This window comes from Stegostoma tigrinum, chromosome 2 (assembly GCF_030684315.1).
Source record: "Stegostoma tigrinum isolate sSteTig4 chromosome 2, sSteTig4.hap1, whole genome shotgun sequence".
NCBI classification, from domain to species: Eukaryota; Metazoa; Chordata; class Chondrichthyes; order Orectolobiformes; family Stegostomatidae; genus Stegostoma; species Stegostoma tigrinum.
Window position 1 is genome coordinate 160,489,750 of NC_081355.1, and position 23,204 is coordinate 160,512,953.

Genomic DNA, 23,204 nt, shown 5'->3' on the forward strand with positions numbered 1-23,204 from the left:
TGCCGAGAATCCTGCCTTTAATCCTATATTCAGCATTTAGGTTCAACCTTCCAAAATGCATCACTTCACATTTATCCAGGTTGAATTCCATCTGCCATTTCTCAACCCAGCTCTGCATTCTGTCAATGTCTCGCTGAAGCCTGCAATAGCCCTCGATACTATTAACGGATTCTCCAACCTTTGTGTCATCAGCAAACATACTAACCCACCCCTCAACCTCCTCGTCCAAGTCATTTATGAAAACTACAAAGAGCAGAGGCCCAAGAACAGAACCCTGTGGGACACCACTCAGCACTGACCTCCAGGCAGAATACTTACCATCTACAACCACTCTCTGCCTCCTGTCAGCCAACCAATTCTGAATCCAGACAGCCAATCACCCTGTATCCCATACCTCCTGACTTTGAGTGAGCCTGCTGTGGGCAACCTTATCAAATGCCTTGCTGAAGTCCATCCTTGGGGGTGGGGGCTCAAGTGTTGAGTGTTATTGTGGAGGCGGTGCAGTTACCTGTTCTCACTTATTGTGGTCTGTGGGTCAGAAGCTGAGGATCCATTTGCAGAGGGTGGAGCCAAGACCAAAGTGTCTCAGTTTTGAGATCAGTCTGGAGGGAATAACAGTGTTGACGGTGGAGCTGTAGTCAACAAGCAGGAGACTGGTGTTGGTGTCTTTGTCCCAATGTTCCAGGGACCTGTAATCATTAAAAAGGCTTAAGGGTAGATGAGAGCACAGAAACTAGAGGGAAGACGTTGAGTCAGTAAGGCACCTGTCATTGAGAAATTCCAGGTAAAGGAGAGGCTTGGTTGAGAGATGAACAGGACTAGCTGCTCAACATTCCAGAGTTCTGTTATTTTAGAAGAGATAGAGAAGAAAGTAAAAGGTGGATGAGTAGTATTACTAATCAGGGAGAATGTTACATCTGCCCTCAGAGGATGCACTGGAGGGCTCATCAACTGATGTGTGCAATCACTCAGATTGGATTATACTATAGCTGCCTCCTTCTCTCCCCCCCCCGCCCCCAACATTGAACAAATATGTAGGCAGATACTGGAAAGATCCTCAACCACGAAGACTTCACCTTTTGACCACCAGTTCTTCATCCAGATACACAGAACAACTATGGGTACTAGATTTTCTCCCCAAAGTGCCAACATTTTCATACACAGGTTCAAATAAGCCTTCTTTGCTGCATAGAACCTCCAACCAACACGAGACACCAGATATATTGATGACATTTCGTTTGGACTCATGGTGAGGAATCACTGAAACAGCTACGTAGTGATATCAGCAAGTTTCCTCCCACCATCAGACTTACCATGGGCTATTCTTTAGGATCGGTCTCATTCTTGGACAGACACCTCAATGGCTCAGTCTACCGCAAGCCTACAGGTAACCTCACGATGCTGCACTTCTCTGTCTTTCACCCTAAGCATAACTAAAACTGCCATCCCCAACAGACAAGCTGTAGGCATACACAGCTTCTGTTTGGACGAGGAGTCATGCGACAGACACTTGAAGGTGTTGAAAGACCCCCTAAAAGGAACAGGGATACAATGCTCAACTCACTGATAGCCAGTTCCTATATGTCTCAGTGAAAAACCATAATGACCTCCTCAGAAGACAGACACGGGATAGGTCCGATGGACTACCCTTAGGCATCCTGTACTTTCAGGCAGCAGAGAAACTACGCGATGTTTTTCTCAGCCTTCAACACATTATTGATAACGATGAACACCTCACCAAGATCTTCGCCATGCCTCCACTTCTCACCTTCAAACAACCGCCAGACCTTAAACAGACCATTGCTCACAACTACCCAGCCTTCAAGAAAACATTGACCACAAACCATACAACCTTGTCATGGCAGCCTCTACAAGAATTGTCAGATCTTCGACTCACACTTGGGTCACATGCTTCATGTTGTCTATTTCATACACTGCAGGCAAAGATACCCCGAGATATGATATATTGGTGAGACTGTGCAGTTATGACAACAGATGAATGGACACCATTCCCTACCAGTGGGGAAACACTTCAGCATTCAAGAACATTTGGCCTCAGATCTTCGGGTAAACATCCACCAAGGTAGACTTTGGGATACACAACAATGCAGAGTTGCCGAGCAGAAGCTGGTAGCCAAGTTTGGTACCCATGAAGACGGCCTCAACGAGGGTTTTGGCTTCATGTCACAATACCATACTATACACTCTCTTACTTAAACTCACACTCATACATATGTACGTACATACACACGATCACGCTCACGCCGATGCTGTCTCAGGCACACGTGCACACTCTCTTGCATGCATACATACTCTGTCTCCCTTATGCGTGCGTGCGCTCTCTCGGATGCGCCTGTGCACACTCTCTCGTGCGCGCGCATATTCTGTCTCGTGTGCGCAGTCTTTCTGTCTCTTCCCCCCCACGCAGATGCATCTGACTCCAAACCAAAACATAAACAGGTTCTAAATAAGGCCTCACACCTCTCATGCATTGGCTGAACTAAAATGCCACCTCTTCTTTAGACTGATAACACCTTTAGTTCTCACAGGATGGCGACTTGAAGGAAATTTGGGGATTTAGTAATTGATCAATTAAAGCCTTCTAACTGATTAAAGATTTAAGCATCTTAGGTTTGTTAAATCCTCATCAGTTGTGTGACGCTTTGGTCTTTTACTAATACATTCTGTATTTTTGTGCTTCTTTCTCACTTCACCTGACGAAAGGGAAGGGTATAGGCCTGAAATGTCAGTTTTTGTGCTCCTAATATGCTGCTTGGCCTGCTGTGTTCATCCAGCTGCACACCTTGTTATCTCTTATGCTCCAATTGCTTGTGTTTTCAAATAAACCTGTTGGACTATAACTTGGTTAATAAAATGTGAGGCTGGATGAACACAGCAGGTCAAGCAGCATCTCAGGAGCACAAAAGCTGACGTTTCGGGCCTAGACCCTTCATCAGAGCTCTGATGAAGGGTCTAGGCCCGAAACGTCAGCTTTTGTGCTCCTGAGATGCTGCTTGGCCTGCTGTGTTCATCCAGCCTCACATTTTAGTATCTTGGATTGTCCAGCATCTGCAGTTCCTATTATCTCTGGACTGTAACTTGGTGTTGTGTGATTTTTGACCATGTCCAACACGGCACCTCAACATTGTGGAGAATCATGTGGAAGCTAGACAACTTGGCGGAATAAATGGCAATATCTTGAAAAGCATTCATATTACGGAGGAGGACGTGCCGTATGTCTTAAAATACACAAAAGTGAATAAATCCTTGGGACTTGATTAGGAGTCCTCAGAACTCTATGGGAATCTAGGGAGGTGATTGCAGGGGCCCCTTGCTGAGATATTTACATAATCGACACCCACAGCTGAGGTGCTGGAAGACTGAAGGTTTGATAACATGGTGTTAATGTTTCAGAAAAGTGGCAAGATATAGCCAGGGAACTATAAACAGGTGAGCCCAATGTCAGTGATGGGCAAAATGTTTAAGGAGATTCTGAGGGACAGAATTTGCACATATTTGGGAAGGCATGGACTGATCACATGTACTCAGCGTGGCAAATTGTGTCTCACGAACATGATTGAGATTTTTGAGCAAGTAACAAAGAGGATTGATGAAGACAGGGTGGTGGATGTGGTCCTTATGGATTTCAGTTAGGTATTTGATGAAGTTCTGCATGATAGATGGGTTAACAAGGTTAGATCCTATGCAATACAGGGAAAACTATCCATTTGGATACAAAGCTGGCTTGAAGGAAGGAGACAGAGGGTGGTGGTGAAGGGTTTCTTTCCCTGTAGGTGGCAGTGTATTGGGTGTCTGTACTCTGCTGCTGCTGCGGCTGCTGCTGTAATTGGAAGTTGGAGGCTGAAGTGGCAACTCGGAGCAGCTGGAACTGGTTGAGACCTAGAACCTGGAACCTCGGGTGTACAGCCTGCTGGCCTAGAGGAAGTTGAAGTTGGGAATCTCTGCTGCGACAGAAGTCTGATGGCCTGCATTTCTCTTCAATAGTGAAGGACTGATGTAGTCACACATACTGCTTCAGAGAGAAGCTGCTCAGGAATGGGACCTACAGTTTGGGACCTCAGGATCCCCAGCCTGCCTCCCTGTCTGGAAGGACTCAAGCTAGGGACTTTCTGCTGCTGCCCTGAGAAGCATAGTGGTAGCAGTTCTGTTTGGCTGGAGCTGAAGAGGCTTGTTCCTGGAGCCTGGACTACTTCACTTGGGGGGATAAAGGTATGGACATTTACTGCTTGGGGCCTGAGGCAATTGACTGGCAGGCAAATCCTCATGGAACCTATACTGACTTATTTATATGAGGGGGGATGTTGGTCTTGGTTTAGGGGGTGATGGTGACTACGGGGTACTTGAAAATAACATCTGGCGTGGGACCCAGTCATTCCTACGCTTTGCAGAACACCTCCGCTCAGTTCGCAACAAACAACTGCACCTCCCAGTCGCAAACCATTTCCACTCCCCCTCCCATTCTCTAGATGACATGTCCATCATGGGCCTCCTGCACTGCCACAATGATGCCACCCGAAGGTTGCAGAAACAGCAACTCATATTCCGCCTGGGAACCCTGCAGCCTAATGGTATCAATGTGGACTTCACCAGTTTCAAAATCTCCCCTTCCCCTACTGCATCCCTAAACCAGCCCAGTCCATCCCCTCCCCCCACTGCACCACACAACCAGCCCAGCTCTTCCCCCCCCACCCACTGCATCCCAAAACCAGTCCAACCTGTCTCTGCCTCCCTAACCGGTTCTTCCTCTCACCCATCCCTTCCTCCCACCCCAAGCTGCACCCCCATCTACCTACTAACCTCACCCCACCTTCTTGACCTGTCCGTCTTCCCTGGACTGACCTATCCCCTCCCTACCTCCCCACCTATACTCTCCTCTCCACCTATCTTCTTTTCTCTCCATCTTCGGTCCGCCTCCCCCTCTCCCCCTATTTATTCCAGTTCCCTCTCCCCATCCCCCTCTCTGATGAAGGGTCTAGGCCCGAAACATCAGCTTTTGTGCTCCTGAGATGCTGCTTGGCCTGCTGTGTTCATCCAGCCTCACATTTTATTATCTTGGAATTCTCCAGCATCTGCACTTCCCATTATCTCTAATTCCTACGTAGGGGTGGTTGCATCCTCTGTGTCCCCCCATGCTACCACACCCCCAGCTCCTGGGGGCCCTTGTCAGGCCTTCACTTATTTAATAAAACAGGTACGTGCAACAGCTTTGGTGGGGGTAGTCGGCGTCCCCTCACCATTGTCGGTGCACGGAAGATACATGGGAAGGCAGTGTTCTTCCTGAAAACCATGCAGTTAATGCACCTCCACCCTGGAGAAGGGGTTTACTGTCGGTATAAGACTAAACACTTGGGGGTGGCTTCTCAAAAGGATTCCCTGGGAGGCCCTGAGGTTATCGGCCCCCAGCCAGGAGAAGGATCCCTCACAAAGGATTGCGGTCCCAGGCTGATCGACAAGACGTGGTATTTGGAGCCCAGCTGGGGCCCATCAGTGATAAACGTGTGAATGAGCAGGCAGTGCAGCCAGGTTCCCCTGGTGTCTTGTGTGCCCCGAACCCTGTAAGGGACCAGGGAAGAGGGACAATAGTTGAGACAGAAGGGAGTCAGCAGGGCAGTGTGAAGATGGAGGTGTCTCTCGTTCCCCCACCCTCTTGGGAAAGGCAAGACTCCTCAGTTTTGAGGGGAAAAGGGCAGTCCTGTACAGACAATATCTCCTCCCCCCCCCCCCCCTCCTTGGTAGGGGAGGGGGGAATGAACCTGCCCCCAAGGTCAAGCGCAACTGGGCCAGGCACTGGGAATGGAGCAGGTTTGCAGACCCTGACATTTTAGTCACATTTTAGTTGAGTTTGATATAGTCCAAGACTTGGGGGTACCTGCTAAGGATCCTCCTACTGTCAACCCTGGGGATGGGGTCAAGGAAGGGTATATCGAACTAGTCACCCCAGATAAACCCCACACTTGATGCGGGGGGGGTGGGGGGGACGCAGAATCATCGTCGGTTGTGCCGACCTGGAGGAGAATGGGCGTCAATTTGCAATAACTGTCGAGTTACATGAGGCAGAGAGAGATGTGCTACTCATGGACAAGGTTCCCCTCATCCTCCCTGGGCTTTTTGCAAGAGATGCTTGGTCGTTGAGACAGAGTCCTGTTGGCTATGGACCAGTGGGATTCTCTACCACTTCTGGTCATGTCTGCCCAGCTGCTATTGGTGAGACCAGGAATAGATGAGAACACGAAGTGGTGGTGCCAGGTGTTCCTTTGCAACATTCTCAGTGGTAAAAAAGAGTCCCTCCCTACACTCATTAAGTTGAGTTTCACTGTTTTAATTGATGGCAATGGCACATACTGCAGCCATGAAGATATCCATAGCCAGCTTCAACATCAACGGCAGTAGGAAGGCTCAGCACAGTTTTTGTATCCTCTCATTCCTTAGGAAATGAACGTATGCCATGGGCTTCCTGCAAGAAACCCATACTGTTTCAGGAGACAAAGGTACATGGCTCCTGGAGTGGTAGGGAAGGAAATTCCTGAGTAACCTGGTCTCCAGTTCTAGCAACTCAGCTAACTTGCTTGCCCCTTTTTTCACCAGTAGCTTGATGGTTAAGGAGCATGTGCCAGGTCATCTGCACCAACTCATGGTTCATTTCAGTGGCACACTGCTTCACTTTGTGAATGCATCCGTGCCTTAGATGGGACCTGAGCTTATGAGCTTCTTGGAGAAAGTGTCTACTCTTCTTAGCTCCATTAATGAGGGCAAACTCATTGTTCTTGGTTGATTTCAATTACACCCTTAAGAGGTGGGACCATGGCAATATCCAGAAGAACTCAGCGTGGGTGGGGAAGTTGAGGGACTTGATTAAGATCTTTGACTTCAAACATAGAACATAGAACATTACAGCACAGTACAGGCCCTTTGGCCCTCGATGTTGTGCCGACCTGTCATACCGATCTGAAGCCCATCTAACCTACACTGTTCCATGTACGTCCATGACTTGGTAAACATCAAACAAAATCTCCATAACGATTTGATTGCCTTGACTTTTGTGAGGCCTAGGGTCGGAGTGCCCAGAATTGACTGCCTTATACTTTCACAGCATACGCATCCTGTGTTCTGAAGTCCTCCTCGAGGCGGGTGCCATTTTTCAATCACAACTTGGCGTGGATGGAGTTCGTTCCTTATACGCTACCGTGAAGTCAGTTTCTTGGCATTTTAACAACCTGCTACTGGAAGACGAGCAGTTCTGGGACTTAGAACGTAGAACATAGAACATAGAACAGTACAGCACAGAACAGGCCCTTCAGCCCACAATGTTGTGCCGACCATTGATCCTCATGTGTGCACCCTCAAATTTCTGTGACCATATGCATGTCCAGCAGTCTCTTAAATGATCCCAATGACCTTGCTTCCACAACTGCTGCTGGCAATGCATTCCATGCTCTCACAACTTGTTTTGTCACTTCTGGACCAGCTGTGGTGGAATGTGGGCAAGACTCATATCCGTGATAATGGGAACTGCAGATGCTGGAGGTTCCGAGATAACAAAGCGTGGACCTGGATGAACACAGCAGGCCAAGCAGCATCTTAGGAGCACAAAAGCCGACGTTTCGGACCTGGATCCTTCATCAGAAAAGGATGGGTCTAGGCTTGAAACATCAGCTTTTGTGCTCCACACTTTGTTATCTAAGACTCATAAGCGTGACTTCTGTCAGCAGTATGTGTGAGATTTGATGAAGAGGTGGAAATCCAAATGCAATGCTTGACCTGGAATCACATCTCAGTCAGCCCGATGAGGATCCAGCCCTTTGGGAGGTGTGTGAAGAGAAGAGGGCCTCTCTGGGACTATTGGGTCTTGGGCTACGTCCATGCGATTGCAAGTATCTGCTTGGGACTCTGTGCCCTACTGTTTGGGAGAGGAGTGCGTTAAGGCTGCTCCCTGCCTGGCTAGCTCTATTCTTTCTGCGTGAAGCTATTCCTGTGCCTTTTGCACAAGTGACTTTTGGGTTTGGCTCTGCAGAGGCTAGGGCTGGAGGGGCTTCTTTTTGTGTATGCTGACAGTGTGTTCCTTATGTTCGCAGACATAGTTGATCCGCGAAGGATGTGCGAGTGCCAAAAGGTCGGCTCTGTGGCACCCTCCCCAAGGATCAACTGGAGCAATTGTTTCAGGACTTCTGTGAGTGGACGGTGGCAGATGGACTCCCTGCCCAAGGAGCTATGATGCTTCATGTGGAGTACCAGTCACCTCCTGTACCTAGGAATCCATCTTTGCCCTGCTGTCGAATCCTGGCTGGTGAATTGAGATGAGTTGAAGACCAAGGTGACCACTCGCCTAGCATGCTGGACGGGATTGCTCCAAGTGTTGTGCTACAGGGCATGAGTGCTGGTCATAAATCAGCTGGTGGCCACCATGTTGTCGTACTGGCTGGTCACTTTGGTCTCTCCCCCAGAATCAGATCTGCCAGTCAGAAAAAAGCTTGTCAGGTTTTTGTGGGACAACAGGCCGCTCTGGGTCATTGCGGCAGTTCTGAGTTGCCTCTTTGTAGTGGGTAGTCAGGCACTGACGTGCCAACACGCAGGTAGCAACTTGCCTGATTCAGACCCTGCAGCAATTACTTTACACTGAGCCTTCTGCAGGGTGGTCTGCCCTAATGGTGTATTTCTTTGTTCAGGGGCACGGCCTGTTATGACATGCAATTTCTGTTCGTGGGGTGATCCCAGCTTCGGATCTGCCTCCAAGAATTGCCTGTCTTCTATCTGGGACACAGCTGGTTCGTGCTAGAGCTCTCCCCTTAAAGGAATGGTGGCTGTCGTCAGGGAGCTGCTTCTCCGGAACAGGTTCCTCCTTGAGCGAGGTTTGTGCTGGCTGAGGGAGGGGAGAGCTCGGGATGCAGGGCTGACCAGAGTTGGAGGAGCTGGCCGCTGTATGGCAGTGGATCGGGTCGAAGAACACTGGCATAGTTGACTATAGGGGCGTTGGTCCACTTCTGGTTCGTGACCCAAGCTATCTGGTGCCTGATGGATGAGGCACTTGGCCCCAAAACCTCACGTACAATTCTGGACGAACTGACTCCTATCTGTCCAGAACTCATTTTTGAGTGCGAGCAGCAGCGGAGGTAAGACGAACCCGGAAGACTGCAGCTAAGGTAAGGCAGTTTTTTAAAATTACTTACAGGTAGTGGGCAGCGGTGTTTTTCTCTTTCACAGAAGGAGCAGGAGCAGCGGACGAAGTGACGAGGACCAGAGGCGCAGCCGGGAAGGAAAGCAGTGACCGTATATATCAGCAAGGCAGCTAAACCCGAGACTCTACAACTGTAGTGTCACCCACTCGCCCTCCTCCTCTAACCTAGTTAATAAGGTAAGGTTCATGCTAAACTTTCTCTATTGAATATAAGCTTGCTATTAATTTTATAGCAACTTGAACTAAGATTTCTACTTTAGTACTGAGTGGGTGTTCAGATAAGTGGGATATGGATGCTAGGGCAGTTGCTTGCTCCTCCTGCAGAATGTGGCAGGTGGGAGACTTGGCACATGTCTCCGCTGGCTACATCTGAGGGAAGCACACCCAACTCCAGCTCCTTGAAAACTGTGTTAGGGAAATGGAGCTGGAGCTGGATGAACTACGGATCATTCAGGAGGCAGAGGGGGTAATTGAGAGGAGTTACCGGGAGTTGGTCACTCCTAAGGCTCAGGACAAGGATAGATGGGTGACAGTTAGGGGGAGGAAAGGGGACAGACAGACAGTGCAGAGATCCCCTGTGGGCATTCCCCTCAGCAATAAGTATACTGTTTTGGATACTGCTGGGGGGGATGACCGACCAGAGGAAAGCCATAGTAGTCAGTTCTCTGGCACTGAGCCTGACGCTGTGGCAAAGAAAGGAAGGGGGAAGAATAGAAAAGTACTCGTGGTAGGGGACTCGATAGTCAGGGGAATTGACAGGAGATTTTGTGGTCAGGATCGGGATTCCCGGAAGGTATGTTGCCTCCCTGGTGCCAGGGTCTGGGACGTCTCTGATCGGGTGTATAAGGTTCTAAAAGGGAGGGGGGGGGGGGCGAACAGCCAGAAATCGTGTTACATATTGGTACTAATGATATAGCCAGAAATAGGATTGAGGATATAAAAAGTGATTTCAGGGAGTTAGGATGGAAGCTGCAAAGCAGGACGAACACAGTAGTGTTCTCTAGTTTACCACCGGTGCCATGAGATAGCGAGGCGAGGATCGGGGAGCGGGCGCAGCTTAACACGTGGCTGCGCAGCTGGTGGAGGAGGGAGGGCTTCAGATATGTAGATAATTGGGATGCCTTCTGGGGAAGGTGGGACCTGTACAAGAAGGACGGGTTGCATCTGAACTGGAAGGGGACCAATGTCCTGGGTGGAAGGTTTGCTCGAGTAGTTTGAGAGGGTTTAAACTAGTATGGCAGGGGGGTAGGAACCTGAGCTGTATACCAGAGGTGAGAGTTGATGCAGGTGAGGCAGTAGCAAGAGGTAGACCAGCTAGTGGGAAGGATTTTCCTGGGAAGGAACCAAGGGATCAGTTAAAGTGTGTTTGCTTTAACACAAGGAGTATCAGGAATAAAAGTGATGAACTTAGAGCATGGATCAGTACCTGGTGCTATGATGTTGTGGCCATAACAGAGACATGGGTTTCTCATGGGCAGGAATAGTTGCTGGATCTTCCAGGGTTTAGAGCATTTAAAAAGAATAGGGAGGGGGGAAAAAGAGGAGGGGGTGTAGCACTACTAATCAGAGAGGGTATCACAGCTACAGAAGCTTCCATTGTCGAAGATGATCTGCCTACTGAGTCAGTATGGGTGGAAATTAGGAACAGCAAGGGAGTAGTCACCTCGTTAGGGGTTTACTACAGGCCCCCCAATAGCAGCAGGGAGATTGAAGAAAGTATAGGTCGGCAGATTTTGGAAAAGTGTGGACGTAGTAGGGTTGTTGTAATGGGTGACTTTAACTTTCCCAATATTGATTGGAACCTCCTTCGAGCAGAAAATTTGAATGGAGCTGTTTTTGTAAGGTGTGTTCAGGAGGGTTTCCTAACGCAGTACGTTGACAGGCCATTCTAGAGATGGGCTGAGAGGTGGCAGATGGAGTTCAACCTGGATAAATGCGAGGTGTTGCATTTTGGAAGGTCGAATTTGAAAGCTGAGTACAGGATTAAGGATAGGATTCTTGGCAGCGTGGAGGAACAGAGGGATCTTGGTGTGCAGATACATAGATCCCTTAAAATGGCCACTCAAGTGGACAGGGTTGTTAAGAAAGCATATGGTGTTTTGGCTTTCATTAACAGGGGGATTGAGTTTAAGAGTCGTGAGATCTTGTTGCAGCTCTATAAAACTTTGGTTAGACCGCACTTGGAATACTGCGTCCAGTTCTGGTCGCCCTATTATAGGAAAGATGTGGATGCTTTGGAGAGGGTTCAGAGGAGGTTTACCAGGATGCTGCCTGGACTGGAGGGCTTATCTTATGAAGAGAGGTTGACTGAGCTCGGACTCTTTTCATTGGAGAAAAGGAGGAGGAGAGGGGACCTAATTGAGGTATACAAGATAATGAGAGGCATAGATAGAGTTGATAGCCAGAGACTATTTCCCAGGGCAGAAATGGCTAGCACGAGGGGTCATAGTTTTAAGCTGGTTGGTGGAAAGTATAGAGGGGATGTCAGAGGCGGGTTCTTTACGCAGAGAGTTGTGAGAGCATGGAATGCGTTGCCAGCAGCAGCTGTGGAAGCAAGGTCATTGGGGTCATTTAAGAGACTGCTGGACATGTATATGGTCACAGAAATTTGAGGGTGCATCCATGAGGATCAATGGTTGGCACAACATCGTGGGCTGAAGGGCCTGTTCTGTGCTGTACTGTTCTATGTTCTATAACTCGACACTGGCTCCACAATCTGAGCCGTCTCCAGATCATTCTCCCTGTACCCCTTCAAAGTGCCCTCCTCCTTTGGAGGTGTTATTTGTACAGGTTGATGCTGCATACACTCCACTACTATACCTTTGCCTGCTGCCCTGACGCATTGGTGTGATATTTTGCCGTTTAGCGATGGAGATCCCGGTGGAAGGTCCTTTAAGTAGGGGTCATCCCTGCTCACATCAGGGGTCTCGGGGTTGGGGGGGAGGGTGGTGGGGGTGGTGGTGGTGGGAGTGCTGCACGCACTAGCAACTGAGCACGTTTACCAGATGCCTGAGCACTTGCACGTTCTGTGGCCCAGAGGAGACACTCTTCTACTTGTATGTCAAGTGCATACGTCTGTAACCCCTTTTAAATTTTTTGAAAGGGCTGCTGTGAAAATTTTGGCTGCACTTCAGCCGCACACTCCTGATTTGTGGGCAACTGGTTCGGAGAGGGGTGGACAAGTCTACGAGCCTTCTCTTGGCTTTTCTCTTGGGCCTGACCAAAATGACCATTAAAAGTCTAGGCGGTGGACCGAAGAGGGGCTTGCTATTCCTGTCTGCCCCTCTTTTGTGATTATGTACATGCTCAGATGTCCCTGGAGAGGGAGCATGCAGTGCTCACTGGCATGGTCGAGGCTGTTTGAGACCTCTGGTCGCTGCAGGGACTGAAGTGCATTCTCAGCCTGGATAATGATATCCTGATTGAGGTAAATGTCTCTGTAGAATGTTTCCGTTTTTGCTTTTTGAGTTTGCATTTGTTTTAGGTTTGGTCCCCAGGGAAGAGAGCTATTGTATTTTCCCTTTTTTCTGATTTTGGGCCCCTAGGAAGAGGCAAGCGAGCTTCTGTCTTACCCCATAGTGTCCCTGTCTCAGATGTGCTTGGTGGGAATCGGTGTGAGGGGCATTTTGTCTTAAGTTGAAATGAGCAGGGCAACTTCTCTGGAATTTTAAACCATTGTGGTTCCTGTCCCATGAGGACGGAGCAGAGGGGATTTATTTATTTAGTTTGTTATTCAACTGTTCAATTATTTGTTTTCTTTGCTTTTGCTTGGGTTAATTTTTAATTTGGCCCCTTGTGGACCCTGTCCAGAAGAGGTTAATGGTGACATAGTCAAGGCCATGCCATTTTTTGGAGATAGCAACAACTTTCTGAAGAAGGGTTGCGACCCAAAATATCAATTTTCCTGTTCCTCTGATGCTGCATGACCTGCTGTGTTCCTCCAGCTCCACACTGTGTTGTCTCTAGAGCTATTATTTGTTTGTTTGTCCCAAGAGTAATAGCATCTTTTATTTTTTGTTTAACAAAGCCACAGCAGCTTTATTTTCTGTTTCAGAAGAGCAGAGTGGGCTTTGCTCTGTGTTTCACACGGTGCTGTCCCTGTCCCTGTCCTGGGAGTGTCTGATGGGGGCGGTGTTGGGAGTCTTAGTTTTATCTGTTTACACCTTTCGTTTAAAAGAGTGTAGGGTTGTTTCATGGGCCTGAAGCCTGTGACTAGCAGCGTATCGCAAGGATCAGTGCTGGATCCACTGCTTTTTGACATTTATATAAATGATATTGATGTGAATGTAGGAGGAATGGTTAGCAAGTTTGCAGATGTCACCAAAATTGATAGTGGTGGACAGTCAAGAAGATTATCTCAGGGACCTTGATTAGATGGGCTGATGGGCCAAGGAGTGGCAGATGGAGTTTAATTTGGATAAATGCGAGGTGCTGCATTTTGGTAAAGCAAATCAGGGCAGGATGTATTTACTTAATGGTAAGGTCCTGGGGAGTGTTGCCAGACGAAGAGACCTTGGAGTGCAGGTTAATACTTCCTTGAAAGTGGAGTCACAGGTAGATGAGACAGTGAAGAAGGTGTCTACTACACTTGCCATTATTGATCTGTCCATTGAATATAGGAGTTAGGACATCATTTTACGGCTGTACAGGACGTTAGTTAGGGTGACATTTGCAATACTGTGTTCAATTCTGCTCTCCCTGCTATAGGAAGGATGTTGTGAAACTTGAAAGAGTTCAGAAAAGATGTACAAGAATGTGGCCAGGGTTGATTAGATTAAATTCCCGACAGTGTGGAAACAGGCCCTTCGGCCCAACAAGTCCACACCGCCCCTTGGAGCATCCCACCCAGACCCATCCTCCCCATAACCCACACGCCCCTGAACACTAGGGGCAATTTTTTTTTAGCATGGCCAACCCACCTGGCCTGCACATCTTTGGACTGTGGGAGGAAACCGGAGCACCCGGAGGAAACCCACACAGATACGGGGAGAATGTGCAAACTCCACACAGACAGTTGCCCGAGGCAGGAATTAAACCCGGGTCCCTGGTGCTGTGAGGCTGCAGTGCTAACCACTGAGCCACCGTGCCGGTTGGAGGGTTTAAACTATAGGGAGAGGCTGAATAGGCAGGGCTATTTTCTTAGAGTTTCGGAGGCTGAGGGGACCTTATCGAAGTTAATAAAATCATGAGTGGCCTGCATAGGGTGAAAAGACAAAGTCTTTTCCCTGGGGTAGAGAAACTAGCCCAAAACTAGAGGGTAGAATGTTAAGGTGAGAGGGGAAAGAGACCTTTAAAGGGGACCTGAAAGGCAGCTTTTTCACACAGAGGCTGGTGTGTGAATAGAATGAGCTGCCAGAGAAAGTAGTAGTGACCTTATAATTCTTTTTCCTCCCACCTTAATCATACGCCCTGTAGTTTTGGGCAACCCTTTTAAATCCTTCAACCATTACCCTCTGTTTCAATCATGGAGCCAATTATGAATCAAATTAAAACTGAAAGAACTATGGGTGCTGTAAATCTGGAAGAAAAATAGTGGTTGCTGGAAAAGCTCAGCAGGTCTGGCAGCATCTGTGAAGAAAAAAAATCAGAGTTGACTTTTTGAGTCCAGTGACCCTTCCTGAATTAGCTAGCTCTCCCTGGATCCCATGCGACCTAATTTTCGTGACTAGCCTGCCGAGTGAGACCTTGTCAAAGGCCTTACTAAAGTCCATATAGACAACATCCAGTGCCATACCCTCATCCATCCTCATGGTTGCCACTTCAAAAATTCTGAAAGATTTGTCAGACATGTTGACTATCCCTGATCAGACCTTGAATGTCCAGTTGTTGGTTGCCTTCCACTGATATCAGCGTCGCTGGCCTACATTCTCTAGCTGTCTTTGCTACCTTTCTTATAGAACAACTTTAGCCACTTTCAAGTTGTCTGGACCTTTACCAGTGACTAAAGATGAAGCAAAAATCTCTGCAAGGGCCTCTGCGGTTTCATCCCTTAGGTCCCACAATGTCCGAAGATGGACTTGATCAGGCCCAGGGGATTTATCCACCTTAATGTACTTTAAGGCGACAGACACCTCCTCTCTGGGAATGTATATATGGTCCAAAACCAAAAGAGGATTCTGAAATAAATAGGGAGAGAGGGGGAGGTGGACCGAAGATGGATAGAGGAGAAGATAGGTGGAGAGGAGAGTATAGGTGGGGAGGTCAGTCCGGGGGAGGACGGACAGGTCAAGGAGGCGGGATGAAATTAGTAGGTAGGAAATGGAGGTGCAACTTGAGGTGAGAGGAGGGGATAGGAGAATCCTCTCCCCATCCCCCTTTCTGATGAAGGGCCTAGGGCTGAAACATCAGGTTTTGTGCTCCTAAGATGCTGCTTGGCCTGCTGTGTTCATCCAGCTCCATGCTTTGTTATCTCAGATTCTCCAGCATCTGCAGTTCCCATTATCTCTGATCACAGTGTCAGACATCCTGTTCAGTCTGACAGCTGGCTCTGAGAAAGCCAGACCAGTGTCAAGTACAATACATGTGTGAATGAAGGGTGGCTTGGTGATGGAATACCAGCCTCTGCAGAGTTATTTCAGTGGATGTTAGTCTGAAGGAAATTCTGAAACAAAAGACAGGATCAGACATTATATTGGGGTGGGTTGCTGATTAGAAAGTGCATAACTGAGATTTGGATTTGCTTAAACTTGGATGCAGTCCATATTATCCACAACTCCATCAACCTTTGTGTCATTGGCAAACTTACTCACCCAGCCCTCCACTTCCTCCTCCAAGTCACTTACAAAGATCACAAACAGCAGAGGTCCCAGAACAGATCCCTGGTCACCGAGCTCCAGGCTGAATATTTTTCATCTACTACCACCCTCTGTCTTCTATTGGATAGCCAAATTTTCCTGGATCCCATGCCTCCTTACTTTCTGAATGAGCCGACCATGGGGAACCTTATAACATGCCTTGCTAAAATCCATATGCACCACATCCACTGCTCTACCTCCATCAATATGTTTTGTCATATCCTCAAAGAATTCAACAAGGGTTGTGAGGCATGACCTGCCCCCCTCAAAGTCATGCTGACTGTTTCTAATCAGACTGTGCTTTTCCAAATAATCATAAATAGTAACTCTCAGAACCCGCTCCAAAAATTTGCCCACCACAGAAGTAAGACTGACTGGTCTATAATTCCCAGGATTATCCCGATTCCCTTTCTTGAACAATGGAGTAACATTTTCCACCATTCAATCTTCTGGCACTATTCCAGTGGACAGTGAGGATGCACAGATCATCGCCAAAGACGTAACAATCTCTTCCCTCACTTCCCGTAGAAACCTTGGGTATATCCCGTCTGGCCCAGGGGACTTATCTGTTGTCATGTTTTTCAAAATTTCTAGCACATCCTCCTTTGTAACATCAACCTGTTCGAGCATATCTGCCTGTTTCACGCTGTCCACACAAACGACAAGGTTCCTCTCACTGGTGAATACTGAAGCAAAGTATTCATTAAGGACCTCCCGTACTTCCTCTCACTCCAGCACAAGCTCCTTCCACTATTGCTGATAGGCCCTACCCTCACTCTGGCCATCTTCTTGTTCCTCACATATGTATAGAACGCCTTGGGGTTTTCCATAATCCTACCCGGCAAGGCTTTTTCCTACCCCCTTCTAGCTCTCCTAAATCCATTCCTTCGTTCCTTACTGGCTACCGTGTAGCCCTCTAGAGCTCTGTCTGATCCTTGCTTTGTCAACCTTAAGCAAGCTTCCTTCTTCCTCTTGACTAGGTGTTCCACATGTCATTTCATCCGAGGATCCTTCACCCTTACCATCCCTTTCTTGCCTCAGTGGGACAAACCTGTCCAGCACTCGTAGCAAATGCTCCCTAAACAACCTCCACATTTCATTCCTGCATTTCCCTGAGAACATCTGTTCCCGATTTATGCTCCGCAGTTCTTACCTAATCACATTGTAATTCCCCTTTCCCATACCGTCTGCTCCTATCCCTCTCCATGACTGTCGTAATGGTCAGGGAGCTGTGATCACTATCACCGAAATGCTGTCCCACCCAAGAGCTCCGACACCTGACCTGCTTCGATGCAAATACCAAATCCAATATGGCCTCCCCTCTAGTCGGCCTATCTACATATTGAGTCAGAAATCCTTACTGGACACATGTGACAAAATCTGCTCCATTTGAACTATTTGCACTTAGGAGTTTTCAGCCTATATTAGGGAAGTTGAAGTCACCCATGATAACAACTGTTTTCCTTCTTCACATTTCCACAATCGGTCTCCCAGTTTGTACCTCAGTGTCTCTGTTGCCATTTGGGTGGTTCTATAGAAAACTCCCAGTAAAGTGACTGCTCCTTTCCTGTTTCTGATTTCCGCCCAGACTGACTCAGTGGAGAAACCCTCCTCCACGACCTCCCTATCTGCAGCTGTGATACCATCCCTTGTTAGCAATGCCACTCCCCCACCTCTTTTATTTCCCTCCCTATTTCTTTTGAAACATCTCGACCCCAGAACATCCAACAACCATTCCTGCCCCTATGTTATCCAAGTGTCCGTAATGATCACAACGTTGTAGTTCCAAGTACTGATTCATGCTCTAAATTTGTCACCTTTAATGCTGACACTTATTGCGTTAAAATAGACACACTTCAACCCATCACACTGACTGCACCTTTGCTGTATCAACTGTTCTTCCTTACAGACTCTCTGCATGTTCTATCTGTCTGTACATTGGCTACCTCATCCACTGATCCGTAGCTCCAGTTCCCATCCCCCTGCCAAACTCGTTTATAACCTCCCAAAGACCTCTAGCAAGCCTCCTGCCCAGGATATTGGTGCCCCTCCAGTACAGGTCCTACATTCCCCAGAAGTTACCCCAATGATCCACATATCTGAAGCCCTCCCTTCTGCACCAGCTCTGTAGCCATGTCTTCACCTGCACTCACTGTCTATTCCTAGCCTCACTCGCCAGTGGCACCAGTAGTAGCCCTGAGATTACTACTCTGCTTGTCCTGCCTTTTAGCTTCCAACCCAACTCCCTGTATTCACTTTTCAGGCTCTCATTCCTTTTCCTAGTTACGTCACGGGTACCAATGTGTACCGCGACTTCTGGCTGCCCACCCTCCCCCTTAAGTATCCCTGACTCTGGCAGCCGGGAGGCAACATACCATCCGGGAGTCTCGTTCGTGACCACAGATTCTCCTGTCTGTTCCCCTCACCATTGAATCTCCTTTCAGTATCACTCTGCTATTCTCAATGCTACCCTTCTGAGCCATAGAACCAGGCTCAGTGCCAGACATCTGGCTGCTATGGCATTCCCCTGATATGTACCCCCCACTGCAACAGTATCTAAAGTGGTATACTTATTATTGAGGAGAACAGCCACAGGTGATCACTGCACTGCCTGCCTATTCCCTTTCCCTCTCCTGACAGCCACTCGGCTACCTTTATCCTGTAACATGGGTGTGACAATCTCCCGATAACTCCTGTCTATCACCCTCCGCCTCCCGAATGATCTGGAGTTCTTCCAGCTCCAGTTCCCTAGCACGGTCTGCGAGGAGCTGGAGTTGGGTACACTTCTCGCAGGTGAAGTCAGAGGGGACACCAGCAGTGAACCTTACCTCCCACCTCCCACGTCCTACTGGAGGAGCGTGCAACTGCCCTCACTTCCATTCCCTGTACTCTAGATTGCCAAAAGAGAAAAGAGAAAGGGAAAAAAAAAACAGCTTGCCTTACCGACCTCTCACACAGCATTTCTTTCTGATTAGAGGAGCAGGATGGATGGGAGACACTATACGTGTAGTGTTTTGGGTTTAGCCACTGCCAGAATATAATAGTTCACTTACCCAACAGTCCACTTGTTCGCATTTGCTCCTACTCAGCTTTATTTGGAAACCTTACCTTCCCCGGCTGCCCCTTGGCTCGCGCTCTCACCTCTTCCGCTGCTGAAATTAAGAATCTGAAATAGCAAGGTGTAGAGCTTGATGAACATCAGGCCTAGCAGCATCAGAGGAGCAGGAAGGCTGATATTTTGGGCCTAGACCCTACTGAAATTAAGAAGGCCACTTTTACAACCTGATGGAGAAGATCCAATGGATCAGCCACATTAATGTGGTCAGGGAATGGTTGTGTTCTCCAGGATTTGATAGGACCACAAACATTAATTCGTGACACAGTTGGCAGATGGAATGTGATACTGTGAAGTGAAGTGTTGTAAACTGTAATAAAGAATGGGATGACAAAGTGTGGAGCTGGATGAGCACAGCAGGCCAAGCAGCATCTCAGGAGCACAAAAGCTGACGTTTCAGGCCTAGACCCTTCATCAGAGAGGGGGATGGGGAGAGGGTTCTGGAATAAATAGGGAGAGAGGGGGAGGCGGACCGGAGATGGACAGAAAAGAAGATAGGTGGACAGGAGAGTATAGGTGGGGAGGTAGGGAGGGGATAGGTCAGTCCAGGGAAGACGGACAAGTCAAGGAGGCGGGATGAGGTTAGTAGGTAGGAAATGGAGGTGCGGCTTGAGGTGGGAGGAAGGGATGGGTGAGAGGAAGAACAGGTTAAGGAAGTGGAGACAGGCTGGGCTGGTTTTGGGATGCAGTGGGAGGAGGGGGCGAGCTGGACTAGTTTTGGGATGCAGTGGGGGAAGGGGAGATTTTGAAGCTTGTGAAGTCTACATTGATACCATTGGGCTGCAGGGTTCCCAAGTGGAATATGAGTTGCTGTTCCTGCAACCTTCGGGTAGCATCATTGTGGCACTGCAGGAGGCCCATGATGGACATGTCGTCTAAGGAATGGGAGGGGGAGTTAAAATGGTTCATGACTGGAAGGTGCAGTTGTTTATTGCGAACCGAGCGGAGGTGTTCTGCAAAGCGGCCCCCAAGCCTCTGCTTGGTTTCCCCAATGTAGAGGAAGCCACACCGGGTACAGTGGATACAGTATACCACATTGGCAGATGTGCAGGTGAACATCTGCTTAATATGGAAAGTCATCTTGGGGCCTGGGATGGGGGTGAGGGAGGAGGTGTGGGGGCAAGTGTAGCACTTCCTGCAGTTGCAGGAGATGGCTTTGCAGAACACCTCCGCTCGGTTCCCTATCATTGGTTCCAGCCTCATTAATGGAAGGATGTTTTCCCATTAAATGAACAGCACCAGTTAGAACAAGGGGTGTAAATCTCAGCAATGAACCAGCCGACCTAACACATTAAGCAGCTGTGAAAACAACAGGTAAAGTTATTTTATAGTTATTGGTTGTTTCTTTGAAGTTATTCACAATAATAAGAAATAGGTTTTTGTTAAAGATTCTTCAGATAAACATAGAGGTAGATTTCAACATAAGTGTAGGTACACATAATACCAACTGTATAGGAGAAGCATCAGGGGAAAATCTTTTAAACAGAGATGTGAAATTTAATTAGTCTTAGGAAATGCTTCTCTTCTCTCTAAAAATATTGTTGGTACACCCTGAACAAAATAGATTGGTCACAAAAATTAATGTTATGAATCTTAACTAGTTAGTTAAAACCAATGATCTTTTGTATTTACATACATACACATATACAGGGATAGTGGGAAATATAAGAGGAATAACAGAATTTGATAAAAACTGCACATGGAATACAATGAATAACAGAATTTAAGCGGTCCTTAAAAAACAGCAAGCCTGGGACAGACAAGAAGGAGTGTAAACAGTAAGTTTGGAATGCTAATTAATAGGAAGCATAGAAATATCCCAAGGCCAGGCGACTACAATGTCTGTTAAACACCAGCATGGCATTCCAACCGGAACTCCATCAACAAACACATTGGTTTGGAGCCAATCTACCATCCCCTGAGAAAAAGAACAGGAAATGACATCACCAACGCAGGAAATGACATCACCAACCATAGGAAACCTAAACAGATAAATAGAAAGTGGGACATAACACCAGCGCTTCACTGGAAGCTCACTGATGACGTTACCTAGAATGGTGACGAAATGTCTGAAAACGAACCTTCCAGCACAGCGAGCAAACTCACATCCAGAACAGAGTTATAGGTTTGGTGGTAGCGGGCACCTGGCACAGTAGCGCATAGAAAGATCAAGGCAAGTGCCGCTGCCTGAAAGATGTGTGGAAAAGAGCGAGGCAGATACCTTGGGCACAAAAGATGTGTGGAAAAGAGCGTCAGAGTCTGAAAATCCTCTGGCAAAAAAAAGACCTAATAAATAGAAGCAGCAGACACAGTTGGGAGGGAGTCTGGGAGAAGGCAGAGGAGGACTGGAAAAACACCCACTGGGATCCAGACTGATCCATTCTGCACACTCTGTTTGAGAAATATAAAGCCTTGATTAAAGATATGGAAAGAATTGGACAAATAGCGAGCACATTGAGTCAAAACAGAAAGCCTGGTGTCAAGGTTAGAAGAAATGAAAGTGACCAAAGGGATAATCATCCTTGTGATTCTGTTTAAGCCGAATGCCAAACAAGGCACAGAAACAAGCTAAAACAGCTGCAATGTTCATAAGTGAAAAAAGACATCGAGGAAGATTACATTTCTGTGCAGGGCTGGTTCACTGAGTTTTGTAGAAGGGTTAACTCTTTGCGATCTGGTTTGAATGCACCTTTGATCGCTGCTAAATGTTGTCTTGTGCAATTTGTGTGTTCTTGTTCCCTGGACCTTGAGATCTGGAAATGCTTTGAAGCTTGTTTGCATTTTGCAATGTTTGGTGATTTAAAAGAGTGGTGTGCATGTATAAGTAAGGGATATGTATGTTAATGTAATGCCCATTTAAAAAACTATCAGCGGTTGTACAAAGCAGAAGTCTGCAATGAAGTCTGCAACCTCTCTGATGAAGGGTCTAGGACCGAAACATCAGCTTTTGTGCTCGAGATGCTGCTTGGCCTGCTGTGCTCATCCAGCTCCACACTTTGTTAGTCTGCAATGAAACTTTGATTTAAAAAGTTGGTTCGTAAAGCTTGGTAAAAATTTACCTTTTAGAGTTGGCTCTGTGTTGTGTAAGACTTGAGTCAATGTTAATTTGAGAAATTACAATATTTGGAATTTCATTTACTGGCAAGAATGAACCTCCAAATACTATTTTAACATGTGAATCTTTAACTCCAGATGATAAGATTTGCACATTGTAAAGGTACTGTGATGTGAAAGAATACAAATAATACAAAATTTGGAATCTTGGAAATGCAAATCTCTTTGAACAAAATTCTGATGGTATGGTCTAAGACCTTAGAAAGCTGAATTACGAATTAGATAAGGCAAACTTAACAGAAAAGGTCAGAGATAATGGGAACTGCAGATACTGGAGAATCCGAGACAACAACGTGTGGAGCTGGATGAACACAGCAGGCCAAGCAGCATCTTAGGAGCACAAAAGCTGATGTTTCGGGCCTGGACCCTTCATCACAAAAGGTTTTCTGATGAATGGTCTAGGCCCAAAATGTCAGCTTTTGTGCTGCTAAGATGCTGCTTGGCCTGCTGTGTTCATCCAGCTCCACATTTTGTTAACAGAAGAGGTGTTTTTTTTCTTAAAGAATGACATTTATTTTCTTACAGGAGGAGGAGTGATGGATGATGTAATTATGTGTGAGAGTTTATACCCCACCCCCTTTAAGAATCCGTATTAATTAACCCATTCTGCTTGATATGGAATGGATGGATACATAATTAGAATTTTTGAATCCATGTATGATGTTATTTTACTGTTACTGGATGAAGTAATCCGTGGATGGAGAACTGGGGGATTAAAAAAAACACAAGTTAAGAAAGTATGCATTTGGGCTATGAAGGCAGTGAATAATTGAGGGACTATTAAGAAACTAGCAGCAGTTGTTAAAGGGAACATACGTAGACAGGGAGCGTGTGTTTCGTGTACAATAAGGGAGGGCATTTCGCCAAAGTTTGTCCCAGAAAGACCATTAAATGTGGGAACTGTGGGAAAAGAGGACTGCTGGTCCCCCAGGGAAGTCAGGCACAGACAGAGAGCAAGTCAGAATCGTGGAAGTCCCCAGCTGGTTGC

General features: G+C 47.3%; 1 long non-coding RNA gene across 1 annotated transcript in view; it reads left to right on the forward strand.

The window, feature by feature from the left end:
* Positions 1-23,204, forward strand: part of LOC132207160 (uncharacterized) — a 33,995-nt gene that overhangs the window by 5,547 nt on the left and 5,244 nt on the right. The window contains exon 2 of the long non-coding RNA XR_009443342.1: positions 9,220-9,370. This is a non-coding gene — a long non-coding RNA (uncharacterized LOC132207160). The remainder of the gene's footprint in view (positions 1-9,219; positions 9,371-23,204) is intronic.